Genomic DNA, 22,054 nt, shown 5'->3' on the forward strand with positions numbered 1-22,054 from the left:
ATTAATGTGAATGATGGAACTGTGTTTGTGTTTTTAAAATCTTATTCAACTCAGGTTCAAAATTTGAAGCTAATTACAAGTAGCGATTTCAAATGTTCATCAGATAAATTTGTCCTGTATTTTGACTTGATATATTTTATTCGGGAAAAAGTTTGTTCGCAAAGATACGTTGTCCCAAAAATAGAGATAAATTTACAAGCAAATTTGAAGAAATTTGCGTGTAAAATTCAATTTTTTTTCCCTTCGTTAGTCCATTTTAACCGATCTTTTACAGTCAGAAAGACCGTAACTTGGATTATGGTTACTTTTTGCTATTCGGGAATATATTTTGAACTATTTTGAACACAATTTTAATTAATGCACTTGAAATCTATCAACACCCCATGTTTTTTTTTTTTTTTTGCGGATTCTTATTTAAAAATTAGTCCAATTGACGGGACGGATAAAATCATATCGCGGGCCGCATCTGACCAGCGGGGCGTAGTTTGTTTGGAGACCCCTGGGTTAGAGGAATGAATGAAAAAAGCATCTTTTATTTCTTGAAAACGATTTGCCAGCTTAGTTAAAATGGAGCTGATATGCAGAAGAGAAATTCACATTAAACCTTTCATCATCATTATCTGATGATGGATTAAACAGGATGTTTAGAAATAGTCTGCTTACGATAACCTTTCTTCTGAAAAGTGCATAAAAGCGACTTTAATTCTTTGGTGATCTCTTCATTGCTGATGAGAGTGCGCCCACGGGTTTCAGTGTTTTATGGTAGGCAATGATGAGACTGAACATGAAGATATCTGTTAGTATGTGTAGGTTTTCTGTAAATAGAGATCTTCAATATTTTTTTTTTTTTTAACTTCTGAGTTAACTGAAATCCAAGAATAAAATAAATTTTATTCTTGGATGTTGGTTGTTGAGATAGTTCAAGAACTCTTAGAATGAATCCGGACCATGGCTCCGAATAAAAAAAAAAAAAAAAAAAAAATCGATATATATCTATGGGAGCCTGTGTATATCAGTGGAAGTGGTGTTTGTCTTTCTTTAAGTCATCCTAAGAAAGAACGTCTTCAGTTCAATTCTAGTCGCCGATTAAAGGAACTTTTTTTTCGCCTCTTTACAAGGCCTTGATATGATCTCACTTGGACTATTGTGTGCAGGTCTGGTCTCCGTTGTGATTCTGCTTCAGTGGAGAGAATGCAAAGAAGAGTATTAAAAATGATATCAGGATTGTGGACTACTGAGTATGAAGACAGATTGAGAATTTGTAGACTAGACACTAACAAACAGGAGAAAGAGAGGTGATATGATTGAGACTTACAAACCTCTGCAAGGGTCATACAGGATTTCAGTTGATAGAATTTTTCATTTATGGAGGGTGGAGAAAGGACAAGAGGGCATCTTTGGAAGCTTGGATGTCTAGTCCCCTTCCTCCTTCCACTAAGACGGGGAAAGGGGCTAGAATTTTTCTCATAGGGTGGTGTGTGATTGGAATCGATTGTAATTTAATGGTCTCCCTCAATGATTCCATGACTCCCTGAAGGTCTCTCTTAATAATAATAATAATATCTCTTCCGATCTTGGTTTTAATGGAAAGATATTCATGCCAGTACAGGAGAAAGATTGTCCATTGCCAAGCAGGAGTTCTGTTTCTAGATGTGTTTCTGAATAGGAAGTAACCTGAATTTATGCCATGAATCAAGAGTGTTATAACTTTTCTAGATATAATTTTTCTTTATCTTGTCTAAGAGCTATTACTTCTTCGATGGGTGCATTAGTAAAGAGAGAAGTGACATCAAAACTGGCATTAATTTTATCCCTATGAAGATGTACGTATTATTGATACAAAATGTTCAGAATTCTTAGTACAGAAGTTTGTAGAGCCCGTTGAACTTTTTAATAATATAGTCAGATGTCTTAATAACTCATAGGTGGTGTTGTTAATACCTTCTACAGTTGGTTTCAGTGGAGTGTTTTCCTTATGTATTTTAGGTACTCCACACATGAGAGAGAGTACAGAGAACAAAGAGATAATCTTCATTTTCTCTAGAGAATTCCATAGTGGTCCTGAGATTATTAGAACCGACCGAAGTATCTGTATGATGCAAATGAGACATTTTGTAATTATATTCATCGGTATTTAGGATTACTGTCACATTCCCTTTATCTGCTGAAAGAATTCATATCTTCATTTTCTCTTAAACTTTTTAAAGCATGGTCTTTTGTCATAATAACATTATTTTTCAGTGGTTTTGCTTCGTTAATGCAAAGGCTTATTCCAATCATAATAATTTTGCTTCTTGAGGTGGGAAGAAAGAAGCAGCCCTTTCTGATTTAGATAATGAGTGTTCTTTGGGTATCGTTCGCAGAGGTATAGCAGAATTAAACCCTTTACTGAGAATATCTTTTCTACATTCAAGAGTTGGTAACTGGACCTAGTTAAAATCTTGTTGAGAGGGATTACATGATAAGTTTAGGTGATTTATGTTCTTCTTTTATAATTCTTCTTCTTCTTCTGCAGCTTCTCCTACTTAAGTAGGCCACTGTTTTAAGTGAGTCTCCTCCACATCCTCCTGTCTTGGGCTGTAACCACATCCAAGTTCTTCATCCTCAAGTCCTCCTCCACCAGCTCCCTCAATCTCTTCTTTGGCTGCCAGCACTTCCTCCTTCCCTGCATGACCTTTCTTTCCACATACTCGTTCTCCCTCCTCATCACACATGACCAAACCATCTCAACCTTGGAGTGTAGATACAGGAGATTTGCCTCCTGTATCTACACTCCTAAGTTCGTAACTTTCACTGTTCCCTTTACATAGTCATTTCTCCTTTGATCCTTTCTGGTCACACCGCACATCCACCTAAGCATTCTCATCTCTGTTACCTCCATTCTGCTGATGTTAATTTTCCTCAGGGCCAGTTTTCCATAGCATATGCCATAGATGTTCTCACTACTGTCCTGTAGAATTTACCTTTTAGATTGATCGGCACTCTCTTATTGCATAGCACTCCAGTCATCTCTTTTCATTTCTTCCATCCAGCTTGTATCCTGCATCCCACTTTCTTCTCAGCCTCTTCATCCTCTTTCATTGTTGAATGTATCTAAAGTCCCTAATCTTCCTGATGACATTTCCTTCCAGCTCCAGATCTGTCTCCTGGCTGCCATCTGCTTTGTGATACATATACTCTGTCTTATTTCTGCACAGCCTCATACCTATCTCTTCCGGTACTTTCCTCCATCTTTCCAGTTTAGCTCCCACTTCTTCTCTTGATTCTGCACACAGCACGATGTCATCCGCATGCAACATTGTCCAAGGCTCGTCTTCTCTCACCTCCATCACAATATTAAACAGGAACAGACTTAATGCAAGCCAACTTTGACTTGAAAACTTTCTCTACCAGGCAGGTCTGAACTCTTGTCTTCACATTTCTGTAAATCTCCTGCACCAGCCTGCCATATTTCTCCAGTACCTTCTCCCTCAGATACCTCCAGATTTCTTGCCTTGGCACTCTATCATACTTTCTCCAGATCAATAAACACTAGATGCAGCTCCTGTTGTTTCTCTTGAAACTTTTCCATCATCTGCTGTAACCCAAAGATAGCAAAAGATGTTTCACCAAGCATCTCGATTGCACAGCTCAGAATTGCTTTTGAATTATGTCTCCACCAATCTGGTACACTTTCTAGTCCATCCAAAATCCTCTCCTTAAAAAGCTTCCTGACACTCTCTTCTTTTAAGTGAAAAAAAATCATGTATTTGTCTTCATCCCATGTTTCCAAAGGTCGACCTTATTTTAAAGTCTGCGAACAGCAGCTGGTGTTGCTGCGCCACTTGATCTGTTGGGATTATCTTACAATTTATTACTTCCTTAAAATGATTTCTTCTAGTCAACATGTAGTCAATCTGTGAACTGTTACCACTTCTAAATGTAATCAAATGTTCTTCCCTCTTGCAGAAAAACGAGTTCACAATTTTGCCAGATCAAATGCTACCACGAAGTCCACAATCCTCTCTCCTTCTTGGTTCATCATTCTCTCTCCATGGCTGCCATGCACCCTTTCACAGTCCCTATTCTGTCTTCCTATGTCTTCATTCAAGTCTCTCTCCAACAATCACTCCGACAATCATGAAACTGGGTCTTCAAGAAGTGGTCATCTTATGTGCATATGCCCTGCAAGTTGCTTGTACAACAGAAGAGAAAGATGAGTTCTGAAATGTGCAGGGCATATGCACATAAGACAACCACTTGTTCTTCTCCAAGACCCAGTTTCATTTGCATGAGCCTGTTGTTCCTCTTACTCACTTACAGTACTTTGCCCTTCATTCTGTCACACACCACAATTCTGACACCATTTCTTCTCTCTTTATTCGCAGGAATATACAATTTAATTGCTGCCACAGGCAAAATCAAGTAATTGTTACACTTATGTGACCACATTTTTTAAAAATTAAATTTCTAGGGAAAAATAAATGTATCTAAAGTTCAATAGCATTTTAATGTGATACATCACATTTTTTTTCAATCAACCATTTTTTGTATATCCATCATGAATTGGAAGTTACTGTTATCAACAAGTCTCTCAAATTTACATCCATGAGATTTGCACGTATTGGTGACTTCTTTAATTTCATAAGAGAGAATGTTTGTGCTCCTGATGCAAAGTTGAGAACCTGACCATTAAATTTTAGTACTTATTTAGTGAACACTCTATAGTTGATTTCTGCTAAGGTGCAGGAAATGTAAAGAAACTCTCCATAATAAAAAATATTTACATAAGCATTAACAATATACGAATCTACTGATTTTTAAATCATTTTATATTATTATAGAAATATTTTTTCTTCTATGTATTTGATTTACACTAAGGGCCATATTAAATCATTGAACGGACTGTATGTTGTGCATTCCTGATTTCTAGTATCAGAATTTTTAATTAATTATATTTATATTTTTTCGTGTTCTGGATGTTCAAAGCTTGAAAGCTAAGCATAATTTTAATATGCTGTGATGTATTAGTTTCTAAAGTTTGTCCTAAGAAGGTGGATAACGTTGCCTTATGGAATTTAAATGAACCAATGCATACACTTAGTGTTATGTGTATATGTTTTTTGAGATCTTTCTTAGCTCTGTAATGTATCCTCTTTGCTTGTTCGGTTTTGATAACTGTTGAGCCTTGATTATATATATATATATATATATATATATATATATATATATATATATATATATATATATATATTTCTTTCAATAAATAGAGTTCATTGGAACAAGACAAAAGAGTTCTTCACAAAAAAACTTTACTTCACTCTCCTAACTTAAGCAGATCTGATGATTTCTCCCTTTTGTAGGAGTCAGTACTTTTTAAATCAGCTAATCTTTCCTAACTTTATTTTATTTAATTATTATTTTTTAATAAGTTAAGAAATTTAATGATCTTTTTTAGTTATCATACATTATCTGCTTAGGTGGTGCCTTTTGGAATTGTCAGTTATTGTTCCATTAGCTTTTTACATCTACTGAAGATGCCTTCGATCCTCAGGTGAAAATTTTACTAATAAAATAATATTTTTACATGAATTTATTCTGATATTATAATTTATTTAAATATATATAATGATCATGTCTGGACTCAACATAAGAAATGTCAAGATTTCAGGTAGCATGCTGTAAATGCCTGTCTAACTGTTACATGTAATGAACATATTACAAAAAGAAATAACTTGATCTGGAAATTTCAGAGGCAAAGCTATGTACATTTGCAGAACATTTTCCTTTCTTAAAAAGAAAATACTTAGCAAAGGTAGGTTCAAAAATGTTCCTGAAAAGTAAAAAGCAGTCCTTGACTTGAATGCCTTTCAGTGTATCTGCCAGTTTTGGGTAACAAAGCATTCTTTATTTTAATGGATGTGGTGGTTCCAGTTTTAGGTAGTAGTGTATTTTAGTGTAAATCTAAAGAACCAACTAATAAATTCTTATGGCTATAGGCTTGTTTCAAGGATTTTTGTTATTAATCATTGGTCAAAATGTTTAGTTTCTGTTTTGTGGCAGAATTATTGTCAATATTTTTGCTCTCCTTTTTAATTCTTATTATCTGCACTCAGAAATAGTGGTGATATGAATAAGAATATGAACAGTGACCTATGTGTGGGTGAATAGAAAAGTGTGCATAAATATTCTCTTCGACACAATGATATGCATGGATATAAAAAGAGTGCACTAAATAGTATCCCATACTCAAAAGAACAAGAGCTATCTAAACATGGAAACATTGTACAGAGAGGCTAAAAATATAATATAATATACTCTTCCCTATATTCAGAAATATCTTATGAAACTTGTCAGCAACATTGAAAGTTTGTAATATTTTAATGTAATTTCAGATCCTTGAAAAATATATCAGCATATTTTTCAAGGATCACAAATAAATCTAACATCTGCAATATTATTATTATTATTATTACCACCCCAAGACCTCATGGAGTCAAAGACTCACCTGGGAGGTCCTTTTATCACACACACACAGTTCATCATACCGTGTTTTAAAACCATTCAAACTCTTTGCAGACACCACATTCTCAGGCAAGCCATTCCAATCATTCACAACTCTGCACGAAAAAAACCTGCCTCTCACTACCCTACTTACACCCTCTTTATACAGTTTCCAGGGATGACCTCTGGTTCTCCCCTGATCTCCCACTATTCTCTGTAAAACTTCTACAGCATTGATCCTATAACAACCCCTTACCAACTTGTAGGTCTCTATCATATCTCCCCTCTTCCTCCTGTCCACCAGACTTTGCAAATTACATCTTCTCAATCTTTTCTCATACTCAACATTCCAGAGGTCAGAAACTACCTTAGTCAGTCTTCTTTGGACCCTTTCCAACATCTTCTTCATCCTTCTGAAAACCAAATCTGGACACAATAGTCCATGTGTGGCCTAATCAAAGTCTTATACAATGGAAACAAGAATCTCCCTACTTCTACACGTCAGTGTCCTCCGCATCATTCCCAGAAGCCTTTGTGTTGTCTTCACAATTTTGGAGATGTGTCCCCTATATTTTAGATCCTTATCCACTATCGTCCGCGCGGTTAGCCTAGTGGCTTTGTGCTTCGCAATCATATGCCTGGGGAAGGAGTATCCTAGGTTCGATTCCCGTCGGAGACGTGAGGAGCTGAAGGATCTTCCTCAGCCATAGCCAAGTTAGCCAGTCTTGGGCGCGGGCAGTAGGGTTTCCCCGCCAGTTTATCTGGTTTTTTTTTCATCCCGCAAGCAGGCAAACTGGTCCCGTGAACACACACGGATACAGCCAAGAATACCTTGAGGCATAGGAGTGACCATTCTATCCTCGTATTTCGGTTACGAAATCCAAGCATGCTTGGAAGGTTGTGGGCCTTAAAGGCCTGTTAAAGCCATTGGGATAGATAGATTATCCACTATCACCCCCCAGATCTCTTATTTACTCTACCTCCAACAATATATTCTCACCAAGCATAAATTCTGCATCCCATCTTTGTTTTCCAAATTTTAAAACCTTACATTTTGCAACATTTAACTCACATCCCCATTTCTGTGCCCAATCACTCAATCTATTCAAGTCTTCCTGTAAAGCCACAACATCTTCATTACACTTCATGGCTCGTCCCAACTTTGCATCATCTGCAAACAACTGAATATCTCCATCCAAATCTTCACCTATATCATTAATATACAAGTTAAACAGCAATGGACCTCAAACAGATCCTGAGGCACTCCACTAGTGACTTTCCTTTTCCTGGATATTGCTCCCCCATACACAACTTGTTGATACCTATCAGATAGCCAGTCTCCAATCCAATGCACCAATCTAATATCCAACCCCATCTGCTCTAGTTTGACTGTCAACCTATCATGAGGTACTCTATCAAAAGCCTTTGCGAAATCCAAAGTATATTACTGTGTATCCTTTTCCTCTTTCCAAGGAAGCAGTCACTTTATTGTAATAAGTAAGTAGATTATTAAAACATGACCTCCCTTTAGCAAATCCATGCTGTCCAAAAAGATAATACCATTGTTATCAACCCAACTCTGGATCCTAGTTCTCACAAACTTCTTAACTTAACTAAACCACAACACCTGACACACACAGAAAGGCCTATAGTTTGATGCTAGAGTTCGATCACCTCCTTTATGAAGTGGCACAATCTTGCCCTCCTTCCACTCCTTAGGAACTTGACCGAGTGCAAGACTCATATTAAAAAAAATATGTCAAGGCAGGCATCAACTCCCTGGCACATTCTTTCAGAATATGTGGTGATATATTATCAAGTCCCACAGCCTTATTAACATCTAGTTTACTCAACTCCCCATACACCTCTTGCTCACCTACAGTCAGTCTCTCCTCCCTGTCATCAACTGCTCTCAATCCCTCAATGAAGTCACATTCACAAGATTGAAAGATCTTTATGAACTGCTCATTAAGTATCTCCACCACACATTCTGCATCAGCTGTCTTTATAACCATTTTCTCCAATCAAATGCCATCCTTCCATAATTATTCTTTCTTTTGCTGGCTACATATCGAAAGAATTCCTTAGGATTCTTTTTGGCTTCATTAGCCAACTGCTGTTCATACCTCTCTTTAACTACCCTCACCAACCAAGTCACCCTCCTTGCTTGGTCTTTGTAGACCTTATGGAATTATTTCCATTTCTCTTATGCTGCCTCCACAATGCCCTTTTTCTCTGTATCGCATGCTTAATCTCTTTATTCATCCATCTCACACCCACCTTATTTAACCCTTGGAATACATTTAGACATTGCATCTACTAAACTGTTTATGAAAATCCCCCAAGCTGTATTGATCTCTTTTCCAGGTAACTCCTCATTCCATGCTACACCCTCAAGCTGTCTCCTGAGCTCGTCATAATCAACCCCCCTTGTAGTTCCACATATACCCTTTTCTCACAGAGGTCATCACACTGCTGGCACCCACCCAGGTAATCCCCTCCTGGTCACTCTCACCAATTGGTGGATGATTTGACATCTCATTTACAATTACATCCTCTGATGAGATGACCAAATACAAGACCCCCAATCCTCGTGTGCCCTCTGTTACATACTGAATAGTTATCCCTCAAAAACTCAAGAAACTCATTTTCTTTACTTCCAGTTGCTATCTCATCATTCTAGCCTATATTGCCATAATTAAAATCACCCATAATGATCACCCTTTTCTTATTTACTTGGCTAATTTGATTGTACATTTCATTATCACCACCATCCACATTACCTGGTCTATAACAACATCCCACCAAGTATTTGATTTCATTTCCTCCCTTGCATCTCCACTATATATGAACATAACCCTTTCTCTATCATCAAGAGCACTCCTCCTCCCTTTTTACCCCCTCTGTCCTCACGAAACACATCATACCCTTCCATCTCTATTCCTGTCAGGATGTCATCCTCTTCCAACCATGTATCACTTATTCCGACAATCTTTGGGTGAACAGATGCAATTAGTGCAACCATTTCATCTACCTTGTTTCTTATGCTTCTAGCATTTGTATACAAACACAACAGCTCATTTCTGGATCTACAGCTAGTTCCACTGATACTACCATTCACTCGATGTGATCTCTCCATGCTCGACTGGGACCATTTCCCTTTCTGCTTCTTCATTTTAAAACCCTTTTCAATTCCAACTGTTTCCTCTTGATCCCTGGTCATCCCATTCCTTTCTTGCCTAGACATGCACTTCAGCAGAAGAGCAGTTGTAGGTATCACGTATGTTTATCTGGCTAAATATGTTTATTATAAGTTGGGAAAGTGAAATACATAATAAATTTAGAACATATATGAGGAGAAAAGTGTGGTCTTAATCAATATAACCAGAAATATCATTATTTGGTTTCTCGACCCATTCAATACTATTATAAGAAAGATGCTTTCTGATAAGTTTCACTCAAGGATTGAATACTGAAAACATTTGCAGGCTTATTATTACTACTGTTATCACACTGCCATGGAATTAAAGACTTATTATGGGAGGTACTTATAATCACAGGTTCACAAGTTGTGAACTTGTGAACCTGTGATTATAAGTACCATTGCATTCTGCTCACCAGGAGAAGAAAAAACCCTTCTCTTCACTGTGCTTCATAGACCTTACAAAAAAAAGTGGATTGTTCCACTTTTTTCTCTCTTTGTTCTATGAAAAATCTCTCCATCATGTGGTTAAAATATGTACCAACTTACATGGCTCAGTCATGTCACTTCCTCTCTTTTCCACCAGACTCTGTAAATGGCAGTCCCTCAATCTTTTTTTTTTTTAAATATAGTAACCCCATTTATAAGAAGATTGCCACATACCTAACATTCCATACACCCACCAACACCTTAGTTATTCTTTTTTTTTTTAATTTTTTATATGCAAGTTCCACCCATGAAACATTAACCTATGATACATTAGTACTATGAATGGCCTAAAAGTTATGTAATTCTGAAACCCTCTGCTCTAGAAACCAAACATACAATTTTTCAAAGCCACTTCAGGCTTCCAGTAAGTAAATTGGCATCTCACACTGGGCAATGAAATTAAGCTGAGATTTACATAGATATTCATCTACAATATGATTTGCATTCACAATTTGTTGGTTGGAAAGAGTGGAGTTGCTATCTGTTTGATCAACCAGGCTGTCAACCTTTCCAAAATATCTTCAGCTCCACCTCCTAAATCAACATGGTAGAAGACTTTTGGAGTGGTTATGAACAGTGACCTGAAAGTTATGGACCCGATTTCTAGAATTGTGAGGATACTAAGACTTCGAATTATTAGGCCAATCTGCTTGTGTAGAGTTGTGATCAAGGTGTTAGAGAAGAAGATCAAAAGTGGACCGACAGCCACAGAATTCTCTTGGATGGACAGAATGAGTTTGCTAAAGGAGGATCATGTTTTAGCAATTTGCTTACTTATTATAACAAGGAGACAAATGCATTGGATGGGGGGGGATGAATATGCAATAGTATATTTAGATTTTGCAAATTCCTTCAATAGGTTGCCACATGATAAGTTAGTAATTAAATTTTAGCAGATGGGGTTAGATGGTAGATTAGTGCATTGGATTTGGAGATCCACTGTCTGATAGGTATCAGCAGGTTGTGTATAGAGAAGCAATATCTCAGAAGAGGGGATGTCACTAGTGGTGTGTCCAGAGATCTATTTTGGGGCCATTGTTGTTTAATTTGTATGTAAATGATTTTTAAAAGGGCTTAAATATCTCTGATATATAGTTGTTTGCAGATGATGCAAAGTTTGGGAGAGCTGTGAGAAGTAGAGTGGATGTTGTAGCCTTGCAACAACTACTACTACCTTGCAACAACAACTTGAATAGACTGGGCTAGTGTGTGGGAATATCAGTTCAGTGTAACCAAGTGCAAGGTTTGAAATTTGAGAAGGTGGGGTTTTTGAAATTTAAAGCTGGGATGCAGAGTATAAGATTGATGGAGATATCTTAGAGGAAGTGCAGGAGATGAAGATCTGCAGGTGATGGTGGATAGGGATCTGAAATTTTGCTAAAATTGTGAAGACAGCATAGCATGGATTTGGAGATCCACTGTCTGATAGGTATCAGCAGGTTGTGTATAAAGAAGCAATATCTCAGAAGAGGAGATGTCACTAGTGGTGCGTCCAGAGATCTATTTTGGGGCCATGATTATGGCAATGATGTGGAGAACACCGACTTTGACCAGACAGTATATGGATTATTGTACACAGATTTGGTTCCTGGTTTTAAAAAGGATGATGAATTGTTGGAGAGGGTTCAGAGATGATTGATGAAGTCAATTTCAGGTCTCTGGAATGCGAGGTATGAGGACAGATTGAGAGAATGCAAATTGCAGAGTCCAGTGGATAAAAAGAAGAGGGGGAGGCAAGATTGAGACATATAAGTTGGTAATTAATAATTACCAGATTATTGTAGATGAGATTTTTCATAGAATGGCTGAAGACAGGGTGAGAAAAAGAAGCCATCACTGGAAGCTATGTCCATGCGGTTAGCCTAGTGGCTGCACTTCACAACCATATGCCTGGGGAAGGAGTGTCCTAGGTTCGATTCTTGTCAACAACGTGAGGAGCTTAAGGATCTTCCTCAGCCACAGCCAAGTTAGCCAGTCTTGGGCATGGACAGCAGGGGTTTTTTATCCCGCAAGCAGGCAAACTGGCCCCGTGAACACACACAGATCTACAGTCATAAGTACTTACCCCCCCCTATCACGAGGGGGCTCAACTTGCCCACAATAGGGACAGGAGAGAAAAGGGAGGAAACTCCATATGAATAAATAAATAAACTGGAAGCTGTGAGCAAGGGGATGAGGAGTAGATTTTTTTGCATGGAGAATGGCAGGTGATTGGAATGCATTATCTCAAAGTGCAGAGACAGTGAATGCATTTAAGGCAAAGTATGATAGCTGTGCATGTGGGAAACCTTTGATGAGTCTCTTGACTTCATGGAGGTCTGATAATATAATAATAATTCAATAATTTCTTTCTTTCTGTTTTGTGTAGTCAGTACTCCATCATCACAAATAAGTCACATTCTAACAGCAGTTCACAAAATCCTTATCTCTTTTTTGTAAGTTTATTGTTAAATTTTTCATCTTGTGCCAGAGAAGAGTTATCAATCATAATAGTAATGACAAGAACAAAAATTATGAAAAAATATTGAATGTGGTCCCGATTGGAGTTTTATTCCTGGGCCTCCCAGACCTGCCACCAAATTCTTCATATCTCAACATATGTACTTTTTTACTTATGGGACCTTCTCAGTCTTAATGCTTACAAAAACAGTTGTCATACTTTTCAAGAACACCAACAAAAATTTCAGATGAATAGACTCTAGCAAGATCTAAACAAACTCTAGCAGATATCAAGGACTTTGCCAGGAATCTTGTAGAGGACTAACTAGAAATCTCCCATTTTCCCTGTGCATGATAAGTTCAGTGGCCTGTCATGGTCAGTGTAACTTGACTTCTCAAAACTTAATGCTTTGATAAGGTATTGAATCATGTATTCTGGTTGTCAATTGCATGTGTTCATCTGGCCAGTTTGCAGGATGAAAAACCCTGAGTTTCCAGAAGAGAAAATCCTGCTACCTCCATATGAGACCATCTAAGTAGATGGCACTTTTTAGCTCTATACCTTTTCGAAAATTGGTTGGCAGCAAGGTTTTCCACTTTTATTATCTCCAGAAAATTAGTACAATATTAACTGGCATGGATAGACCAAAGTGATATGAGAATCTGACAGACACTGACAGATCTTTTGTGTTTCTAATCTTATCTAGTATATTATTGTGTTTCAATATTGAGTCAGTTTGGTGTGAGATTAAGGATAGCTGGATGAAATATAAAATTGGTTGCTGCTAATAGGGTAGGGAGTGCCAGGGATGATGTGGAAGATATGCAACAGGAAATTAGTACAATGAATGCAAGTTGAGTAATTATTATGGGAGGACTTCAACTTCAGAGACATAGATTGGTAAGAGGAAAGATCACATGGCAGGAAGGAAATGAAATTTATATACTTATTGAGAGATAATTACTTGAAGCAGAATGTGATGGAAGGAACTCAGGGTATGAGAGTGTTGGATCTTGTTATAGGATCAGAAGACCTATCCATAAGTGTCTCAAATGGTTAGCTTATCTGCTCACCAGCCAAAAGGCTGCTGGTTCGAATCCTGCTGTGGGCATGGATATTTGTGATTGTCTGTGAAAATACTAGTGGTAGTGATGGGCAGATGGCATTGGTGTAGATGATGATAGTTGTGGTTCACTATAGTTGGTGGAGACAGAGTAGGTACCCTCCCTCGATGAGTCTTTGGATTCCTTGGAGGTGTCATGCTTCCAAGGAGTGTATCATTGGCTTGCATTTAAGAGAATGTGCAGGGGAATTGGTGATGCCTTTGACTAGACTGTTTAAGTCTCAGCTCTGGCAAAGTCCCAAGAGAGCAGAAAAGCAAAATATTAAAAATAAGGAGAGCAATTCCTTTGCATAAAGGAGGATGTAAGTGTTACTAAGGTATGATCGACTCTTCAGGAGTTGTGGTAAAAGTACTGGAAAAGTTGATTAAAAGGGACTTCAGGAATGGATAGATAAGAATATGATACTCTATGAGTAGCAGCACAGCTTTGTGAAGGTTCAGTCATGCCTTAGTAATTTACTAACTTTTTATAATAGAGTGACAGCTGAGTTGGATAAAGAGAATAGCTATACAATGATACTGTAGGATTTTGAAAAGGTGTTTGACAGGATACCACATGGAACTCTGTTATGCAAACTGCAACAGCTGGGGTTGGATGTGAAACTGGTGATATGGATAAAAGGATGACTGATGAACAGATACCAAAAAGTAGTACATGGAGAAGCAGAACTCAGGAGAAGGCAGGTGACCAATGGTGTGCTTCAGGGCTCTATGCTTGGACGACTGTTGTTTAATTTATACATAAATGATATAGGAAATAATTTGAAGGGAGATATTCAGTTTGCTGATGATGCAAAGTTGGGGTAATGTACAGAGTTTGTAGGACGATTTAAATACACAGTATGAGCAAAACATAATGAATGTTAATTTATTGTGGAAAAGTGCCAAGTTGTGCATTTTGGAATGCAAAGAGTACAAGCTGTGTACCACATTGAGGGAATTGTACCTTGATGAAGCTAGGGGTTTGGGGATAGTACTAGATAGAGAGTTGAAGTATAGAGGGCATATTGCTAAAATAGCCAAGGTAGCTCACAGAATTACTTATTGAAGAACACAGTAACAAGCAGAGATAAGGGAGTTATCATTCCTCTTTATAAGGCCTTGATTTTACCACATCTAGATTACTGCGCTCAGGTCTAGTCACCTGGGATTCTTGGGGATGAGGAAGTAGTGGAGAGGATCCAAAGGTGGGTGACCAATGGTGAGTTGTCTGTGGAATGTTTTTTATGAGAATAGATTGAGAGTTTATGGGTTGCAGAAGTTAGATGATTAGCAAAAAAAGGGGAGATATGATAGAAACATTTAAGTTACTTAAAGAATTTTATAGGACTGATGCAGGGGAAATGTTTTAGCATGTAGTTAGATGGAGACATAACAAGAGATCATGTATGGAAGTTGGGTAAGAGTGTGGTTAGCAAGGGTGTGAGAACTAGATTTTTCACTTGGAGAGTTGTGAATTAATGGAATGGGTTGCCTGACTCAGGTAACCCATTCCATTAAGTTGTTAGCTTGGGTCTCCCATGATGAATCTTAGGATTCCACGGAGGTGCCTGTGGAATCCTAAGATTCATCATGGGAGACATTCATAAAACTAGAGTGGCAGAATTGATTCTGCCACTCTAGTTTTATGAATGTCACAAAACCATGCATGCCATATATAATGATTATGTTAATTATTATATTAATAAATATATTATTGTATTTAAGTTATTAAATTATTTATTGGTATGAGATCTAATATGGAACAAGCATAGATAAGGAGGTTATTACATCTTTATGAGGCCTTGATACAGCTACATCTTTGCTACTTCTTGTACAGATCTAGTCACCTGGTATGAAGAAGAAGAGGTGGAGTGTATGCTGAGGTGCATAAGAAAGATTCTGATGAGGATATATTAAGGATTTGTGTTTATAGAAATTGGTTGATAGACATAAAAAAGGGGAGGGGATATAATAGAGACATACAAGCAGGTTTCAACAAATTATGCAAAATCCTACTTGCCACACAAAAGATGTACTCACCCAAAACCACAATGTTTTAATGATATGTCTCACAAAGAGTTCCATAAAATGATCAGTGATACTGTATCTGTTTGTTAAGAAAGTTATTTTTCATTAACTAAAAAAAAAAATTATTTGTCCAGTTTGTCCAATAAATAAAAAAAAAATTATTTGTGCAGTTACTCACCAACTGGCAATATCTACTTTCCACAGGCAAGTGAGAAAGCATATTTGTTAATCCCTGCATATGAGTTACTAAAAAGGGCTTTATATGATTTATCAAGATGACATTTTTCAGTATATATATGACTGGATGGCAGGAGAAAACAAGGGGTCATTCCTAGAAATCGAGTAAGAGTGTGTGAGATTAGATTTTTCTTATAGACTGGTGAATGAGTGGATTGTCAGTCATTCATGAGTGCTTTGTTGGTGAATAAAGTATGAAAGTATTGTTTGAATGATGGTTAGTGCTTAATGAAATATTTAGTTGCCTTTGCATGATGAATCTGGACTCCATGGAGATGTCCATATAATAATCATAATAATCGTTAGCTTTCATATTTACAAATAGTTATTTACAGTGCTCTAACTTTTTACATAGTCCACTGCAGTATAAAAGTGTATATGGACAGTGCTGTTGGACAAGCAGTAACTGCTACATCATATTGCTTTAAATCTTTGTCTCTTTCTCTCTCTCTCTAAAACATACACACACATGCTTTGATATCCTCAGGTGGAGATCAGAGCATGAATCAGTTGTTTGCACTAGTCAGTTGCATTATATCATTAAAAATTCATTGTGTCTTCCATCCATTTCAGAAATTTTGATACTCGGGTATACACTCCAGGCTGATTAGGTGTTGCACATCCAATTCCCCAGGATATTATGCCTATCAACATCCATCTTCCATTTGGATCTCTAACAGTTAATGGACCACCAGAATCACCCTACATTAAAGAAATGGTTATCTTTTAGTAATATGACTGAGAAGCTCTGCACCAATTAAAAGTTTAAAGATAAATTTTTATAGATTACTAATATCTGTGATCACTGACAAATGATCATTCAAATAATATTATATGGAAATGAAATATATGGTCTATGAAATAATTTCTAAATTTTTGATAAATGAGTCTGATGTTCATGTACAGTATTGTATTCCCTTCAAACAAAATGTTAATTAATATAGAAAAGAAGCTAGTAAAATAATTAATAGAATACAAATTTAGTATGCATGCTATGTACTGAATTTTTATTTTCTTACAATTACATGGAAAAACAAGGCATACATAAAGAAATATGCAGAAACTACCATCCCAATAAGAGAGAGAAAATGTATATAATTACAACATTTTCTCCCTCTTCTTGGGATGGTATAAATGGAAGTAATAGCATATGAAATCCACTAACCAAATATTTTGATTTTATAACATTCTTTAATTTTAACACTTGATATTTGAAAATTTAGATCCTTGGTGTTTCTACATTTATATCTCCTCCTGAGATTTTTATTTAATAAGGTTAAAACACCTTATGGTAACATGTTCTGGTAAAATACTTATAAGCTCTGTATTACTAAAATCTTGATATTTCTAGCCTGGCTCCCACTGATGAGACCTCAATAAAGGTCGAAACTGGTCTGGGTAGTGGCCCCTTGCCTTTAATAAAAAGCATCATACATTTCCTCCAGGAGATGTGCTTTGCATTAAGGGTAAATATTAAGATTACCATGAGTTGCAACTCATGGTAATACTACTTTTACCATGAGTTGCCTTGGTCATGCACTACGTGCAGGGTCAGCTAGGCTTGCAACACTTGCAGGTGCAAACTTGACTTGTTTGTCAGTTTGCTTACTTGGGAAATGAAGTAAAACCAGGTTTAAAATAGCTTGGTATCTTTAACATTTATTATATAAACCCAAGGTAAAATACTTTCTACATATATACGTATGTATAAATATATATATATATATATATATATATATATATATATATATATATATATATATATATATATATATATATAAATGAGTAGACACCAAGTTTTATGTATTATGAAATATCTTGCAATAAAAAAATTGTTATGAATATGTGTATCTCATCCCTGTAGTGTACTTTGATAGTTGACAGGGTGAAATTAGACAGGGCAGTGGAATGTAGCATTTAACATGCTGGGTTAAAAAAAACTAATGGACTAGTATCAAAATTAAAGAGAGACATGCCAGATCCTACAAATTGCAGAAATGGACTAGTAGTAATATTAAAGAGAAACATCTTTAAAAATATTAAAGATGTTCTCTCTGTTGCTGAAATTGAGATGATGGTAAATACACTGCTTCGAAAGAAGTCAACAGACGTCATAGTATGAGAAACAAACAGCCGTGGCACCACCTTAATAAGATGTAGGACCTGCTTTTGTTGAAGTGACTACAGCCTACAGAGCATACTTTCCACAAGTGTACGATAGCAATCAATGGGAATTTTGGACCATTCTTCCTGTAGGCATGTAATAAAGGTCCTAGACTGTTGTGGAGTGGACATCCCTTGACCTCACCTGATGCACTAGTTTATTCCACAAATGTTCAATAGGGTTGAGATCAAGGCTCTGTGGAGGCCAGTCAAGTGTAGTGACGTTCATGGCCACAAATTATGCAGTTACAGCAGCAGCTTTATGACACAGTGCATTGTCTTGTTGAAAGAGACGCTGACTAGTTGAAAGAGGAACTGATCATCAGTTCCATAGAAACACCACAAAGTATGAAGCCTTGCATTGTCCAGAATGTTCAGATACCTCTCAGAGCTCTTTGTACGTGGCATGACAGAGATCTGAAGTCAAACCAAAAAACAGGATCATACCATCACGCCACTCCCACACCCATCCATCCACACTTGGTAAAGAGTGTAGCAGTATTTGTCACTCCATAACGCAGCTTTCCAAGCTTCCCATCCTATTGTATACACTCTTTGCCATTGAAGACGATGCTGCTTGTTGGTTAGGGTAATACGAAGCTTGCATATTGTGGTCTGGCCATGGAAACTGATGTTGTGAGCCTTGATTCTGAATGTTTTTGTGCAGATTCGTGTTCCAGTAGATGCCTGGAACTCCACATTCAACATGTCAGCTGACAAATGTGGTTTTTACATATTATCCTCTGTAGCACCCTACGGTCATGTTAAGTGAGTGTAATGGATCATCCAATGTGGGTAGCACTTGCAGTTGGCTCCCTGTGCTTCCACCTCAGTATGGTATCACTGATTGTTGACCTGTATGGCCCAATTTGTCAACAGTTTGCTGAACAGATAGGTCTCAATATGGCATCCTTTTGCCTCTTTCAAACTCTGTTAGTTCTCTTCTTGCAGCCATTTCACCTGGACACAGTTGCACTAACTTGGATCATCATCATCATCATCATCATCATATGCTTCCAATTTATACGCTACCAACATGTTACACGGCATGATGCACCTTGCCCAAGGGGGTGTCCATTGACTTCTTTCCAAGCATGTATATATATAGTATATACCTTTTACTGCAATTCATATTGTGAGCATGTAAAATTTCTTTGTGACCAGTAGATTGAAGTGGTATTTCTGGAGCCCAGCTTTAAATTCATTCAGTGTGTCTGCATTCACCACTCTCTCAGGCAATGTATTCCATTCATCAACCACTGTTTAGCCAAGACAAGAAATTTGTTAATCAACCTATAGTACATTAGTACTGTGTATGGGTAGGGGTTGGGAAAGGAGAAACATGCTTACATTTGGTTTAAAAGCCTGAATATTGCATTCCTTGGGAAACACAAGGGGAAACTGTTGTGCTGGTTTCTAGTTGTACTGTGAACAAACGTTGGGTGGCAGATGCCCATATTTCAACAGACTTGGTGGTGAGTGGAGGAATTATCGATGCTATTTCATGTGAACATTTGCTATGGATATATTTATAGAACATTCGTTTACCCTCAAGCTTCTTATGATGTTATACTTATAAAGATGAAATACCCCAATGAATTACTAAGTACCTTGACTATGTACTCTGCAGAAGCTACTGATCCACCATTTTCATCTGTTAACATCATCTTTCCATAATCTTTCTTTCTTTCTTTTACTATCCAGTCATGATCACATCTTCTGATGATATGATTAGACTTAAGACTTGATCTTTGTGTGCCTTCCATTATACACTGATTAACATATTTGTCTGTCAAGAAATTCATTTTCCTTATTTCATTTTCCAGATGAAATAAGGAAAAATTCCTAAATTAATTTTCCAAATGCTATCTCTTTCTTTTAATCTATATTATCATAATTAAAATCACCCATAATAACCCTTCCCTTTTTCACTAACCCAAGTTGTCTATACATTTCTTCACAACTACCCTCCGAATTCTTATGCCTATAGCAATATCCTATTAAATCTTTTCCTGTCAACCACCACCACCTCACACCATACTGCCTCAAAACTACTGCCCCTATTTCCCCCTTTCATCTCCATCTTGCATGGACATAATTTCCCTATGGTCATCAACAGTACCCTCCCTTCCTTGTCCTTTTTTTTTTCTCATCTCAAAAAACATCATATCCTTCCATTTTTATTCCCCTTATGATATCATTCTCATCCAACCATGTTTCACTTATTCTAATAATTTCAGGGGAATAAACTTATTCAGTGAAACTATTTTGTCTCCATTATTTACAATGCTCCTGGCATAAATAAAAACTGCAATTCAGTTTTAAGTCTTCAAACTTATGGAAAGGCTTATGTGTTTTTCATATATGTTGATTTATTTTTAATGATATAGATGAGAACACAGACTGATAAGAAAATAACCATTTATTAACTTATTGCTGATATTTTGCTGGTATTATATCCAGCATTTTCAGAGCACAAAAACAGTTTGTATCAGTACGCGAAACAACAATCTGGTATAAGAGACAGTGACTTAGTAACCTGCAAAAAATGGTGGCGACATTGTCATTCCATGACTTTAATTTAGATTTCAGTTGTTTCGTTAAGTGTGAAGTCTGTTTTATGTATTCTTTTGATTACATAAATGATTTGTGGATATTTGGTGAGGATGGAAGGAGGGCGTGTGCGAAGTGTGACTGAATGAGGAATTGATGAATGCAAATATGAAATTGATGACAGAAAGTGTTAGTTGCGAGATTGTCATGGGGAAAATGGGTGCACGTTTGAAAGAGAAGGATGGTGAGAAAGAGAGGCAAAAAAATGTTAAAAAATCAGTAAAAAAGAAAAAGAGCGATTTGAAAACCATAACAGATGTTAAAAGGGACGAAAGTGAGGTGAGATTGGTGGAAGGAAACAAAATTGAGAGAACGAATGAAACTAGAAATGGCGTGACACCGAAATCGAAAGTGAAAAAAATCGAAAGAATGGATGATAGCGAAAAAAGAATGAACAATAGCGAAAGTTCGACGCATGTTGGACTGAACAAACAGAAACAAAGAAAGATGAATGAGTGTGAAAATGGGAAGAATGATAGTAAAAGTTGGACTAAAAGTACAGAAACAAAGAAAGATGAATGAGTGCGAAAATGGGAAGAATGATAGCGAAAGTTAGACCGAAAGTACGGAAACAAAGAAGGATGAATGAGAGTGAAAGTGAGAAGAGGGGGGGTCAAGAGTTAGAAAGTTAGAAAAACTGAATGATAGAGAGAATGTGTCGCGAGATTCGGAAGTTGAATAGGATTGGATGAGGCAAGAAATGAAATGGATGTGGAATGAAATTAAGAAAATTCAGGTAAAAACTATTAAAATAAATAATGATGGAATGAAAGAGTTAACGAAAGATGAGCGAGCGGCATTGTATGGCGACTCCATTATTAAAGGTGTGCTGGAGGATAAAATGCACAAGGTATGTTTTCCAGGCGCTAAAATGAGTAGAGCGATTGAGACATTAGATATGAGGTAGGAGCGAGCAAAAGAGTTAATAGTATTAATAGGTACGAGTGATTTGAGAGAGGACAAAGAGTGTGTCAGAATGGATATCAGGAGGCTGCTTAGAAGGATAAAAGAGAATAGTGTGACAGGAAGGGTAGTTAGCATGTTGCCTAGGTATGACTGTGGTGAAATGAGGTGGAGAGCAAGGATTATGAATGATATGCTGGCTGAAATGTGTGAGGAGACAGGCGTACAGTTTGTTAATATGTGGAATGAGTTTGAGGGACGAAGTGAGCTATATGGGAGCAATGGACTGTATTTGAGTGGTTATGGTGTGAGTCGCTTGGAGAGACTGCTACTGAAAGGTAGAGAAGTGAATAGAGAGAATGAATCAGATTGAGTGGGAAGTGATTTGGAA

Source organism: Typopeltis vanoorti, chromosome 15, assembly GCF_054136105.1.
Source record: "Typopeltis vanoorti isolate ZY-2024b chromosome 15, IOZ_Tvanoo_1.0, whole genome shotgun sequence".
NCBI lineage: Eukaryota > Metazoa > Arthropoda > Arachnida > Uropygi > Thelyphonidae > Typopeltis > Typopeltis vanoorti.